At 59.5% G+C, this 14,740-nt stretch overlaps 1 protein-coding gene across 4 annotated transcripts in view; it reads right to left on the bottom strand.

The window, feature by feature from the left end:
* RELT (RELT TNF receptor) overlaps positions 1 to 7,063 on the bottom strand; it is a 41,218-nt gene extending 34,155 nt beyond the window's left edge. Inside the window, exon 1 of one of the 4 annotated variants that reach the window (XM_090030779.1) lies at positions 6,931 to 7,063. The gene's annotated coding sequence lies outside the window, so the exon portion shown is untranslated. Of the gene's footprint in view, positions 1 to 2,525; positions 3,167 to 6,930 lie in introns of those variants that run through there. The other 3 variants (XM_090030782.1, XM_090030780.1, XM_090030781.1) reach the window with 3 other exon arrangements.
* Between the last annotated feature and the right edge of the window lie 7,677 nt (positions 7,064 to 14,740).

Below are 14,740 nucleotides of genomic sequence, written 5' to 3'. Positions count from 1 at the left end.
CCCCGGTGCAAGTGAGGAGAGGCTAGTCCCTAACCATTCCTCCAGACAGAAATCCCCTCCATCCTCTTGTCCTTCCCCTCCCACCCCAGTCTCTTTGCCTTGGGGCCAGAAAGCTGCCCTGCAACTCATCCCCGCTCTGTTGCTGAAGAGGCCGAGTGTTTTGATGGATGCAGCGAAGCCAACGAGGGATTTCCTGCTCCAGAAGGAAATTGATACGCATCTCCTGTGATGAACGGCGGCAGCAGCGGCCTGAACGTTTTGCCTTTAATTAGGCCACTAAACAACCCCCACACGCTCGACAGGATCGAGCCCGTTTCCTTGGAGGACGCACCGTGTGCCTCAAGCCAAGTCAAGATGCGCTCCTTTGGATGCATCTTGGGCCTGGCCCACAGACACCTGCAGCCCAGCACCAGGCCCGCTGTTGGCCCCGGCTGCCTCTGCGCCTGGCAGGGCTTTCAAAAACACCTCCTGGTGCCACAAACCCGTGCCCCAAGGGAAAAGACACGTGCACGTGTGTCAGGAGGAGAGCGTGACTCTGAAGAGCTAATTAGCACTAATGCTTCACGTCAAGACAGTCTCCAAGGGGGAGGAAGCAATAGCAGCGGCAGAGCACGCCTGTTCCCGCTGGCAGCGAGGGTGGAAGCTCACGCTCGCTCCTGTGTTTACGGGGGCCCCTCCTGCCTACACATCTCTCCGCTGGGGGCACCCCACACCTCCCCCATCCCTCTGGTCCACACGACTTCTCTGAGGCCTTTTGACCTTCATGCTGGGCATCCCGGGAGCCAGCCTGCCTCAGCTCTCCCCACGGCACTCCTGGGAGCATTTTGCAGGTGGGGAAACTGAGGCAGGAGACCGCAGGGACTTCTCCAAGCTCACATAGGAAGTCCAGTGGGGAGCTAAGGCTGGACTTCTGGGGTCTGTACTTCAGATGCCTGCCCATGCCCCCATCCCACCCACCGAGCCACTACTGCCACGATGCTTGACACCAGCCTCCTCCCTCAGGGCTGCCCGCAAAGGTCACAGCAAGGCAGAGCCGAACACAGCCGCCGTCTCAGGGGGGATTTAGGAGACTCTGTCCCACACCCCATCCAAGACCTCTATATCCTTCACTTGCTGCTCTCCCACCCCGCCGGCTTCCTAGGCCCCGGCAATGCAGGCTCTGGCCTTGGCCAAGGACGTACCGCTGGTGGCCTCGTCGGAGCAGATTGCCTACATCCTCAATGCTGCTTCAGATGGGGAAGGAGGGCAGGGAGTGGTGGGGTCGATCCTGTTTAAAGGAGACTTTACATGGGGCGAGGAGGCGTGTGCGTGCAGCGCATCTCTACACGAGCACAGAAGATACATGGGCTCAACCCAACCCAGGCTCGTCCCAGCTCTTTCTGTGGGCTTTGCCTCAGTTTCCCCCTTGGATCAGCAGAGATATGACAGGCATCCTCATGCAGATATGGGCCCTGGGACATTACGGGTCTCTGTGCAAGTGCTGGGCGGCTCACAGCAGAGGCTCCTCTGTGCCCCGTCTACACTGCTCGCCTGCTCAGTCCCGCTAAGAGAAAGTCGCAGTGAATTTGCAGCCAGCACAGACCAGACACAGGGTTGGAGCAGGAAGAGGAGCAGGGGGATCATGACCAAGGTCACCAGGAGGGCAGTGGCAGGGCATACAGCCAAGCCTAAGAGTCCTCTGCCTTGGACCATGCTGCTCCTTGGAGAAGCCTGCCCAGCACGCGGTATGCTCCCCAAGACATTTCACTCGGATTAGAGCAACCAGGCTATGGGAGAAAACCAGACATCTGCAGCAAAAGGACCCGGGACAGGCCGTGGTGACGTGGCTCTCGGCCACGCTGGATGGAAGGGCTGAGCTCAGGGGAACCTCTCACATCCAAAGCACCTGCACCAACCTTGCCCAAGGCAGCACCAGGCTGCGGGCCCATACCCTGGGAACTGGAGATGTCCTGAAGGCCATCAGGGCATAGGAGACTTGACCTTGGCCTCTGTGGGCAGAGGACATCCATCCTGGCCAGGCCCGGAGTGCAATTGCTTAAAAAGGGCATGGACAGCAGAGCCTATGTGGAGGATGCAACCCTGGAGAGCTCAGCCAACTCCCAGCCCCTAAGAGACGGAGGTGGCGGAGACGGGAGAAGGGCAAGGAAGGGCAAGCCATGGCAGGGGCAGCAGCCTGGACCGAGATCTCCTGGAGGTTTCCAAGCAGAGGGCAGCAGTAGGTCTGCCACGCAGGGGACTGGCCTAGATGACCCTTGAAGCCCCCTCCAGCACCGTGCACGCCAGATGCTCCCACCTCGCCGGGCAGCGCGCATGCATCGGGAGCCCTGCCCTGCACCCACCACCCCGAGCCGGGAGCCAGCCAACCCGGCAGCGATTCCCGGGAGCCCTCATCCTTCCCTCCTCAGCCACAGGCCGGCCGGAGCCAGGAGTTCACCGGGCACAGAAAGCCCCCCCGAGGCTCCCGACGTGGAAATTTCCGTGGGCTGCTAGGGCACAACGGGGCCAGCCGTGGCTGCCTGCCAGACCTGTTGCACTCTTGCAATTGCTGGCCATTGTCTTCGGTCTCTTGTGCAGCGCCGTTCCTCTATAAGGCCTTTGTTGCAGGGGCGAGAAGAGCAGCTGGGCCGTAAACAGCCGCGCGCACAAAGCCGTCTCTCCAGAAGAGCCGCCGGAGGATACTGGAGGGAGGCTGGGTTGTTTTCTTTCAGTTCTATTTTGGGCAAAACGAGCTTATTTTAAGCAACCCAAATGCCTGTTGTTCCTCATGGCCCGAGGACATGGGAGATCTAGCCAGGCTTTCACTGTGCCATGGGCTACGGGGAGCGGGGCTGGTTGTGGGTCACAGCTCAGCCCTCCCTGCAACACCTCGCTGGCTTGAAATCTGTGGGGAAAACCTGATGCGGCTCGTGTCGGTGCCGGGGACGAACGATGTTTGGAGAACGCAGAGGATTTATCCCAGCCTGGTTTAATGCCCTGGTCGTTACCGGCAAGAAGCAGGGGAGGATTTGTTTTCCAATGGGGTCTCACTAGGTCCTTGAAGAGCAGCTCAAGCTTTTGGGAGGGGACTTCCTGGTGATGCCTAGAGAAGCCCCCCCAAGTTTTTCTAAGCACGTTTTTCCAGCTGTTGGGAAGCCCCAGGCGGTAGGTCATGCTGCTAGAGCCCGCCTCCGCGTATGCCGGCGCAGCTGGAAGAGGAAGAGGTTTCCCTGCTTGATTCACTTCCGTGGGACTCGTGTCACAAGCCCCTTCCTCCCCCACCCAGAAAGTCTTTGCAGGAAACGGGACGGATGAGACCAGAACGTCTCATGGCAAAGCAAAGCCGGATGGATGAAAGCAAGAGCTTTCCTGAGCCTTTTCCTCCAAAACAAGAGGCCCCAACCTGTGCCTGGAGGCACGGGGGTGGGTGACGCCACATTATCCGTCCCGTCACAGCCTCGTGGTGCGAGAGGCGCAGGAGTGGCTGCCCGTGGGCAACCCAAAAGGAGCTGAAAGTGGGGATCGTGGATCAGGATGTGGGGTGCCAGGTGCAGCAGAGAGGTTTTTTTTTTTTTTTTTTAAAGGAGCACACCGGATGCAACATAAGCCACGCAGCAGCCACGAGGCTCACACCCTGCTCCCAAAGGCCCGTCTCGTGGATGAGACAGCAGTACGGTGCAGTCAGCCGCGGTGATCCTCTACGAGGCAACATCACAAGATGCCGGGGGGGGCCAGGATGCACATAATCAGTGACTCAAATGCAGCGAGGGTGCTTGGCGCTTAGATACCACGGCAGAACAGCCACCGTGGAAAAGAGATGGGGAAGGGAAAGTGCAAGTGGGCGGGAGCCTGGCCCCTCCCTAGACCAGAGCCCACCGCCCACATCACCTTTGGCAGTGGGCACTGCCAGCTGGGGGAAGCAAGCGGCTCTGGGCGTTTGTGCCCACGCTCCGGGACCGGGGCAGGCGGCACACGGATGCCCGTCTTTCAGCTCACCAGTGAGGCCTTGTCTGGGGAGTCAGCTGGTGCCGTGCAGAGTGGGGGGCTGTGGGGTTACCAGTGCACGACAAGGAGACGCGTCAATGCAAAAGGTGACCCGGTGCCCAGCCCCGGTGCACGGACCCTTCCCGCATGGCACAGATCAATACGGCCAATGCTCAGCTGCTCTCTCAGGGGCCCAGGAGCTGAACATCAAGCCTGGGCAGAGATGGCACTGGCCTGATGCCCTCCCACGGGACACCCGGGCCAACAATCATGGGACAAGCAGCTGGTTCGGCTTGGGCATCTCCTCCCGGCGAGGGCGAGGGTGAGGCCGTAGCGGCCTCGGCTCTGCGAGGAGCTCCATCCCAGACCGGTGCTGAGCAATGGCCGGGGTAATTATAGGCCGCGGCGCCCCCTCCCCGGGGAGCGTCTGGCCCCGCACCCTGCCGAGACATGACGCAGCCCCAGAACAAAGGCTCCGACCCCTTCAATGGTAGGTCTCCCTCTGCTTCCTCCTCCGGCCTTGGGAGCTGGGGCTGGGGGAGGGCCACCCACTAGGGATGGAGACGCTTGGTTTCACCTCCGCCCAGAGCTGCATCCTGCTCTCTCAGCACCACTGGCATCACATCAGGAGATGCCTCTTTCTCCGAGAGGATGGAGGCGGGGGTCGAGGTGCCGCCGGAAGCCCCCCAACCTCAGCCCAGAGACCAGGTTTTTGGAGCACGTGGCTCGGGGGCCACCAGCTCTGCCCAGCTTTCACCGTGCCCCAGCGGCCAGGGGCAGGAGCGGGATCACCCAGAGGCTTCCCTGGCGTAGCCGGAGGCACAGACTGCCATAGGTGCTGCGCTGGGGCGACAATATCCCTGCTAAAGGGATCTCCCATCGCAGCCAAGGGCCACATGGCGCGGCAGGCAAGGACACGGCTGCTGCCGGGATGCGGACGCTGGAGGCAAGGCCGGGCTCACCTGCCAAAGGTGCTGCACACGCATCACGCCTGCTGCCTGCAGGTGCTCGGGCCCCCCAGCCCCGAGCTGATCCAGCCCCCTCGCCGCAGCCCTGGGCTGCATTTCCGAGGGGGAGGAAGGGCGGGGGGGGGACAAAACTGCGAAGCCAACAGAACTTGCAGGTGCCAGGAATAAAGAGACAGACAAAACAGACCCACACACGTCCGCTCGGAGGCAATGCGATTTTCATGGCTAAGTAAGCTGCAAACCAGGGGATAATTGGAGCGGCAGGAGTTCGGTAGGAGAGGGGGGAGCATTTCGGGGCTGGGCCAATCCACCTGCCGGACCCTGGGAGGGGGCAGAGGCCACTGGCACAAGGCAAAGCGTCACCGTGGCAGATCCGGCACAAAGCAACTCCGGCGACATCCCTTCCTGTCCCCCCTGCCCACCCCCCGCTGGGCTCCTGCCGGCTCTGGATGCAGCCTGGGCCCCGGAGCAGACTTAAAACAGCTCCCGACTGTGACCCCTCCCCGCCTGCCATGTGGTTTGGGCCACATCATGGAGACACAGGGGCCCCCGGTACCCAACCTCCTTGCTGGGCTGAAGCTCAGCAGCCAGATGGCTCGGTCCCCGGGGGCACCCAGACACCAGGATGGGGCGGGAAGTGCCCGGTGCAGGTCCCAGGCTGGACCTGGCAGCTAGAGAAGTACACGCAGGCCTCGGGCATCCCTCTCCTGCCAGCTGCCGGCCACGGGCCCCCTCGCAGAGCCCGGGGTGGGACCGGGGAAGACGGCAGGGCAGGGAGCAAGCAGCAGACAGCTGGTGCTGCAATGCAGATTCCCCCACCCCCACGCCCACCCCCTCCAGGATTTTGGGCAAAGGGGATGGGGGTCGCCTCCAGACCTCCTGTCACACAGCAAGGGAACAGCGACAATGCCGCGACCCTCTGGCTACCAGGCCGCTTCTCCCCCACCCACGAGGCTGGGGTGGGAAACGCGCAGCCCTTCCCCACGCGCCTAGCAAGAACCGGCAGGACAGGCGGTTGTAGGGGGGTCCCCACCACCCACCCCAGACGCTGCCCTGGACCTGCACCACGGATCACTCCCAGGACAGCGAGAGATGCCCCAGCTCCTTTCAAGCACCGAAGAGGCAGCTGGAGGCCCTGGGCAGCCAAGACCGGGTCTCAGCCCCACTTCCCACAACGCCAGTGCAGGAGGGATGGTGGGAACGGGGCCACGGCTGCCACCAGAGGAAGGGGAAGGGCACGAGTCTCAGCATCCTTGCCCTGGCGCAGCACAGGCTGAGCCCACGGCTCTTCCACTAGCCCACGGGCAAGGCCGGAGAGCTACGGGCAGCCGGTGCCACGCAGCCGCCCCGGAGTCCAGGGAACGGCGAGGTCCCAGCCCGCACGCTCTCAGCCGTCAGCGCCACCAGCGGGCCCTAATCACAGCCCTGCCACCGACTCACCGGGCGGGGGTCCTGCCTCAGCTCCCCCTCCCGCACGGCGAGCTCTGCCGGGGTTTCCCCGCAGCGGGAACGGTCCCACGGGCAGGACAATCACCAGCCGCTCGGCTCGCCGGGAGCCCGGCCGAGCAGCGTGGGGCAGCGGGCAGACGCGCGCTGCCCTCCCAGCGACCCTGGGCAACGCGCGGCACCTCCCCGCGCCTCTTCTTTCCCACTTGTACAATGGGCCTAACACCCCACGCTGCGCGAGTGGGAAAATTAGCTCCTTCCCATGACCCCCGCTGGGCTGCTCGGGGCTCCTGCTTACTCCGGTCTGCACGTCAGCCCGGGCCGCTCTCCTCCCCGCAAGGAAGACCCGCGCTAGACCCCTGCGCCGCTTCTCCTGGCGAGGAGGGGCCCAGGCGGCGCCCGGGCAGAGCCCGCGAGCCCCCCCGGGGCGCCAGGAGCCCAGGCTTCGCTCCCCGAGGTGGCGGGGCGCCCCCACGAAACAGGCCCCCAGCCCGAGAGGCCCCCGGGCGCGCGTGACAGGCACAGCCGCGGGGGGAGGGCGCGGCGCGGCGCTCACCTGCGGCCCTCGCCCGCTCCCGGCTCCGCTGCGGCTGCGAGGACACGAGCCGGCGCCGGGCCCCGCCGGCCGCTCCTTATGAATGAACGAGTAGCGACGTGAGGGGAAGCTCCGCCCCGCCGCGCGTTACAGCGGCACGGCCCCGCCCCCGGCGGCGCGGCGCCGGGGGCGGGGCGCGAGGGGGAGCCGTTTCTGTGGAGATTTGGGGCGGCCCAGCCCCACGGGCTGAAGCGTCCCAGGGGCGCTGGGCCGCAGTCCTAGGGCAGGGGCCGCCAGCCCCCTCCCTGCAGGCCCGGGCTGGGACTCCCCAGCCTCTGGGTGGCCTCCACCGCCCGCCAGCCCAGACGCCCTTCTTGCCAAAAGCATCGTCCCCCTGCCATTTTGTCCCTGCCCCCAGGCCCAAATACGGAACAGAACGGGGATTTTCCCTCAGGGGGAACAGCCGAGGCCTCTCCCCAGCTCCCTGGCTGGCGGGCTCCCTCGTGCCCCTTCTGGCGCTAGCCACGAGCCGAGCCGGCCGGCCGGCGGGGCTGAATGCTCCCCGCCGTCGGGGTGCGGGGTGCAGCCCTGTCAGACCACGGACGCAGGCAGGCAGAGTTCCTCGGGTGAATCCCATCTCTTTTATCAGCTCAACTTAAATAGCGGGAAAAAATTTTCTTAGCAAGCTTTCGGGTTTAAAAACCCTTCCGCAGATGCTTCCTCAGCCTGACGAAGGGTTTTAAAACCCGGAAGCGTGCTAAAAAATGTTTTTCCAGCTATCGAAGTTGGTGTAGTAAAAGAGATCGGATTCACCCCAAGAGCCCTGTTGAATCCCTTGTTTTTCTCGTGGCCAGGGCCGCAGCGCTAGACTTTGTCTACAATGAAGTCATTTTTAAAAAAACAGATTATCAAGGGAGGGGATTGCTCTTTTCTCGCCTTCCGTAATTAGGCGGCTGGTCGGGACTGCTTGTTTCCCCCTCTCCCCCAGCCGTTTAAATCCATGGATTTGTTTTTTGATCTGGGGCCTTGAGCGATCCCCTCACTGCAGTTGCTCCTCATGGACGTATCCTTGCAGCCCTCCAGCGCCGCGGGGAAATAACACTAGATTCGTAGAGTTGGCAGGATCATCACGCCCGACCCCCTCTCGTTTGGAAAGCGGGGTGCGTGGCTTGCTGCTTTGCAACTAGGAAATCGAAGTGGGGTGTCTCAAGCCCCCCGGATCCGGGAGCAGCGCCAGCTGTTGTCATCGACGGCCCGATTCCTGGTTTCGCCGGTGAATTACAACGATGGCAAGAGCAGTTGTTGTGTCCCACCGGCCTTTCCCCGCGGCTCCCAAACAAGCTGCCCACCCGATTGTTAATCAGCGCCCGGCCTCGGCCGAACAACAAAAACACGGGGCAAAAACAAGGTGGAAATGAAAACAAAAAACACTTGGGCTGAGGGCAGAGGTGTTTGGAAACCTTCATTAGGCAGCACGCGTTCCCGCAAGGAAATTACTTTCACGCCGTCATCCCTGACTCAGTAATGCCAACTGCTTCGTTGGTGTGAAAACACATCTCCTTTCTCCGCTGGGGGCCCGCTGTCAACTGGCCTAGCGAGAAAGCCTTCCTTCCACCTGCGGCGTTTTTCACTCCGCTTTTTTACTTGATCTTGTCCCGTGGGAGGGCTGTAGATTGGGACGACTCGGCTTCAGACCGTGTGGCCTCGGTGAGGGCGTTTTATTATTACAGTCTCCACCCTGGATTACCTGAACAGCCACTTTTCCTTGTTTTGCTAACTCGGAGCGGTTGCTGCTGCCTGACAAATTGGTCCCTTTTCATTTGATGCAGCATCTCTGCTCTTACGTTCTGGGGTGAAATCCTCGTCTTTCCAAAGCTGTATTTCATGCAGTGCTGCGGTTTGATCCATCTTCGCTTTCCCAGCAGGAGCTTTGCAAAGAGGTTGGGATAACCACGGACATCCTGGAGCATCTTGCCCTCAGAGCAGAGAAAGCAGAGCAAGGACAAGGAAAGGCCCCACTGTGGAAAGCCCTGCAACTTCTGCGGGCAGATCTGTGGCTCAAGGACTGGACTCTGAAGCGACCTCAGGTAGAGATCGTCCTCAAAAGGAGACACTGCCGCTTGCATCCTGGATGGGTCACACCATGGTGCTAAAGACCCTGCACGGGGAGCAGGCCCCACTGCCTTAAGCTGATGCCTGTGGAGCATGGATATGGTCCCTGCCTGTGAAAAGCGTAAATAAGACGAGAGGCCGCTGGAAGCAGGTGGCCGGGGGGTTTCCAGAAAGCAGCGCGACGAGGCTGTGGTCTCAGTGTTGTTGTTGGGTTTCGCGGGCAGCGCGGCGGGGCGAACCGGAAGGAGACTCTGAGACGAGGCTGTCGGTGTTTACAGGAGCTTGTCCGAAAGCGCCTGGTCAGCAGTGCGGGCAGCAGCCCCAGGGGCTGGCCAGAAAATGCAGGTCAATTAAAAGAAAAAAACAAAAGTTGGTTTTCCAGGCACGGGCTGACACATCCCCGTGCATTTGGAGTTTACATCTTGAAACAACTGTCTGCCTCGGGGAGTCCTTCCCATCCCGAGGGGTGGAGGACTGGTCCCCGTCTAGCTCCAGCGATGGCACTCCGCGAGAGGAAGGGCTGCTACCCCTCTCCTCTCCCACCCACAACACTGCGACCAGAGACACCCCTCCTCGCCCCCAGACGCACCTACCCGCTCATCTAGCCATTTCTCCTACACCCTGGGGACTCGGAGAGATTGTTATCCCCGCTCCAAGTAGCACAAGGGGCAGTTTCACGGGAAGGAGAGGCCTGTATCGGGTGTCTGCACATAAGCCCTGGCCAGCTATGTAGCACTTAAGTCTCAGACAGGTGTAATTACCGCCACCTTTACTCCATGCCTGTTGCTATTCCAGCTGCTCGTGCTGGTCCTGGCAGGCTGGTAAGACACGTATGGCTACTTTTGGGCCAGCAGGACTCGTAATGGCTCTTCAGATACAAATGGACAAATGGCCCAAGATGCACTAAGCACCTCTGACAAGAAGGGCCAGCATTCAGCATGCAGCCCATAGCTCTGCCTGGGACTAGCAGGGAGGCACTACGCGTTATACCCAAAATCAGAGCTGTTGCAGCCTGATGTGTCAGCCCTAAGTTTGCAACCCCACCCTGTGCGAGCCCCTTGCTGCACGTGAGCAGGCTGGTACCCGCAGCAGGGGGTGGGACCTCACGGCGGGGGATCCTGTTCAGCTGGAGGAGCAGTGAGGTCTCCGCAGACAGGGTGCTCGGGAGGCTGGGTGCTATAGTAATAGGTCAGCACTCATGCTCGCGGTCTCTGTCCCCAAGTTAACACGCACCTGACCCCTCTGTGGTCCTCAGAGCCCTCTAGCAACTGCCTCTTTGAGACACCAGCCTGCAAATCCTTCCAGATCAGGCCCTCGGGCGGTATTCCCTATTGCAGTGTACTGCCTCCCCTATGCGTTTGCACCTGAACCGATTCACCCCTTCCTTGCTTGAGCAGCTGTGTCGCTCTGTGCTATTAAATCGCTGCCATCCTCCACTCCAGAAGCAGCTGCATTTCCATCCTGCTCCATTTGTGCACCACAGGGGTCTTGCAGCGCTTGAGGCTGCCAGTCTTCTTGAGCTTGGAGATGGCTGACTGCACATGACACGCTAGGAAGCCTGAGAAAGCTGGGGGCTCAATCAGAGCAGCGTATTTTATGTTGGCATTGTTTTAACCATGTAACAGCCGCAACTGGGCAGGCTGCTATGAGAGCTTCCCTGTCCAATGGCCAGCGTCTGAGATCAGGATGTGAGATCCGACATCCTGATCGCAACGGTGCGGGGACGAGATGTTTTACTAAGCAACTGCATGGTGTACCTTCGGAGAGTGGGACATTATACCCCATATCCTGCTTACAGTGGTGTGAGGCTGGGATGTTTTACTAAGCAATGGCATGGTGTATGTCCTAGAAGCTATTAACACCCATGGGCCTGTTTTGTTTTTTTTTTAACTCTAGCTAAAACCATTAACTCAGGTATGGAAATAACTTTCAGCGGCTGGGATGGCTTCCTTAGGGATGGACAGACACACGGCCAGGACGACTTCACCAGGGATGACGTGGCTTGGAGCAGGGGGGTCTGGACTACACCGATGACCTTGAGAGGTCCCTTCCAGCCCGACTATGCAGCCCTGCAGACAGGCATCGTGGTGGGTCCGTGTGAAACAGGACCGCGAGCACCATCTAGTGAGCAATGTGGGGCCAGGCCACTGGAAGATGCCGTAGCCCTGAGTTGCTCCTGATTCCCAGGCAGAGAGTCCCCATCTGGCGAGGAACGGGCTTTGGGCGCCAGGCATCCAGCCCAGGACTTGGCGTGCGAGGGGCGACCGTACCTACGAGGGCTGGCCTGCAGGACGAGGCGCTCTCAGTTCAGCTGGCCCAAGTGCCTCCCACAGGACTGAGGCGATCAGGACTCGCAGTTGAGACGATCGCTTTTATGAGACCAAGATTTTTGCAAAAAAAGAGATCATCTCTACTATGAATCCTGATTGCCTTTCCCTCTAGACCAATACGGCTACAACGTGTATACCTGTCTCGTAGGAGTGACACGTTTTTGGCCCCCCCCCAAGCTTGCTGTGCAGCAGGACGATGCCCTTTTCCTCCAACTGCATTCAGACAAGGGCCGGTCTCAGGAACCAGCTTGGGTTTGCCCCCAGGCTCTGGCCTGCCGTTGCAGTCCCTGCCTGCATCCCCTCCTAAGCATGGGCTGGGCCACCAGGCCCTGAAACACCCACCCTCGTCCCCAAGAGCTGGGTTTTGGCAAGGCAGGGCTCATGAAACAGCTTTTGATTATTTTTTGCCTAATTTGTTGTGGTTTTTGTGCATCCTGTATGAGACAGCACATTCCAATAACGTGATATTCATTTTTGCATCAGTCTTAGACTAAATAACACAGGCATATGAGTAAAGTTTCTAGTTTCTTTGTAACTGGAGAAACTGTGTGTTGTTTGATACGGGATGATGCACCATAACATCTGCACCCTTTTCAAAATCCTAGGTCCACCCATGTCCTTCATCATCCCTGTCCAATGCTTACCCAGCTCCTCTTGAAAGCCCTCCAGTGCAGGAGAGTCAAATGCTCCCCTGAGCAGTCTGGTCCAGGATATCGGACTTTTTCCCTGCAGATCTAATTTAACCTGATTTAGCTCCAATTCAGAGCCATTGCTTCACGCCCTGCCCTCAAGGGAGAACAGTGGCCCTTCCTCTTCTTTCCAGGAGCCTTTCAGGTGTGCGAAGATGGCTACCATGTCCCCCGTAAGCTAAGCATGCCTCGCTGGCTCAGCCCGTCCTCATGAGACTTTGCAAATTTACTGGGGGCAAGCTGGGTGGAGCTGCAGACACTCAGTATCCAGAATGACCCTGAGAAATGGTCCGTGGTCAATCAGACAGGATTCAGCAAGGACAAGTGCCAAGCCCTGCCCTCAGGATGGAGTAGCTGCATGCGCAAATACAGGTGGGAAGTGACTCTGGAAAAAGACCTAGGGGCTACAGTGGAGCGTAAGCTGAATACGGGCCAAACCGTATGCTCTTGTTGCAAAAACAGGCCAACAGCGTCAGAAAAGACACTTTTTAGCCTGGAGAGGAGAAGCCTGAGCAAGGATTTGAAAGTAGTCTTTTAATACCCAAAGGGAGATTATAGATAGGAGGGAGATGGGCTTGTTTTTCTGTGGTTGCAGGGGACGGGACGAGGAGCCGTGGACTCAAGCGGCAGCAGGGGAAACACAGGCTGGAGGCGAGGAGGGTGGCTGAGCATTGGAAGAGGCAGTGATCTCCATCCCCGGAAATGTGCATGTCCAAGGAAGGGCAGGAGCGGAGCTAGGCTGGGCCATGGTAGCGCAGCTGCCCAGCAAATGCCACTTGGGCCCTGGGGACGTGCAGCTGCCACTGCCCCATCTCTTCCAGGCACCGTGCAGTCCTGCTGGCCCCTGTACAGCCCAGGGTTGAGCTTCCCCACTGGACTCACCTGCCGCGCCTTGACCTCCATGCGGCGAGCGGGTCCTTGCAGCGGAGGGCTTTGCTCTGCTCACGGGCAAGCTTCCTGAGTCCCTTTGTGTGCACCCTCCTATGTCTTTGATACAGCCACGGTGAGGCCTCCCTCTTAAAACAGCTTTTTCCCCATCTTTTTTTCAATGAGGACCCTGCTTCTGTATCTCTGCTCCTTTTCTTCCTCTGTGGGCGGATGCCACTGTGTCTGTTTGTTCTACTGTCCACCTCCATTTTCTTCCTTGAACAGAAATCAGTGTGTTGTGTGCTGTTTCTCTGGCTGGAGTTCCCCCTGCGCGCGGGCAGAGGTAGATGTAGGCACCAAAGCATCAGTCTGGCATGATCTGTTTTCATTCATTGCAACCATTCAGGCGAGCGTGGTCTGGGATTGCTGCAACATGAGCTCCTCGGAGGTAACGGGTAGCGCACTTAGCGGCCACACAGTTCCCTCTCGGTTGGGTTCTTCTTCCTGGGACAGGACAGCTCCAGATGCATTTGTTTGCAGCGTGAATGGGTTTTTGGAGGCTGATACCATCCCTTCTGGCTCATCACTGAGTATTTCTCTCTCCTTGCAAGGTGTGCTCCCAAGCAGCTGCCCACTGGCTAGCCTCCCGAGTGCCCTGACTTGCTTCTTTTTGCCCAGGCAGGGGCATCTTTTCAGGGCCTGGTGGCTGTAGTGATCACCAAGTTCATTAACACAATGAAGAAGAACTAAACCATAATCTTCAATTGTAGAGCAGTAGGCAACCTCTGCCGATTCTTTGTCTCTCTCGAACTCACTAGCTAGGCAGCTAGTTGCTCCCTGAGGGGCCATTTCCCAATTGCCAACTCCCTGAGTCTCCTGTTAGGGAGCATCTTTAAATTATAACTTCCATTACTACACAGGCACTCTACGATAGGCCATATCTAACCCCCCACAGACCTGAAATCCAAAGTAGCGTGTCTCCTCTTTCCTTAGGACAGTTTCTCTGCTAGCCCCGCTCTCCTCACACCCTTCGGCACAGCCTCTGTGGCTCCCGTATCTCCCCACCTTCTGTAAATACTTGTATGCCATCAGCACAGACCGTGGCGTAGTCCTGGTGGGTCCCAGTGCGTGGCCTGTACATGGGTTGTGTTCATCGGAGGGATGAGAGTCCCTGTGGCCTCCTGGGGACAGCCATGTCCAACAAGGGTGTGCGGGCTGCCCTGCGTGTGGGGCAAGGCAGTGGGAGCAGGTGGGCACAGCGAGGGGAACGTATTTCTGGGCCAAGCTGTGCGTCCCTCACAGAGCCGGGGACATCTTTTGGTTTGCAGACAGCTGCACTGAGACCCACAGAGCAGCCCCACAGCACAGCAGACGGCCCAGCGACATCCACACCTGGTCTGATGAGTGATCGCCGCACAAGCCCAATGCCCAGGGAAGCTCCCACTGACTCCGGCGGAGCTGGGCCTTTCGCCTACTGCCAATACAAAGGCAGCCCCATCTCTGCGGAGTGCCGCACTGAGCCTGGTAGGACGATGTTATGGCTAAAAGGAGGGCAAAAAAGCCAGCTGTAGATCGGAAGAGCCCCAGGAAGGGCGGTCTCGCGGGTGCTATAGAGAAGGGCCTTTTCGCAACTGCAGGTCTGGATGCTGGGCACCCACATTGCCCGGGGCTATTGGGAGCTCAGGTGGTCCCCCAGCCCCGTCTCTGCCAGGAGGCAGAGGTGGATCTTGTGCCCAACGGAAGTGACAAGGATGGTGCAATGGGGATCCCAATGCTAGAACAGGCCCCAGCCATGTGTTACATATATTTTGCAAGTAACAGGTTCATCGCACA

Source organism: Crocodylus siamensis, chromosome 1 (assembly GCF_052110815.1).
Source record: "Crocodylus siamensis isolate JL-2025a chromosome 1, ASM5211081v1, whole genome shotgun sequence".
Lineage (NCBI taxonomy): Eukaryota > Metazoa > Chordata > Crocodylia > Crocodylidae > Crocodylus > Crocodylus siamensis.
The sequence above is the reverse complement of the archived record's forward strand: the minus strand, read 5'-3'. Positions and strand labels throughout refer to the sequence as shown.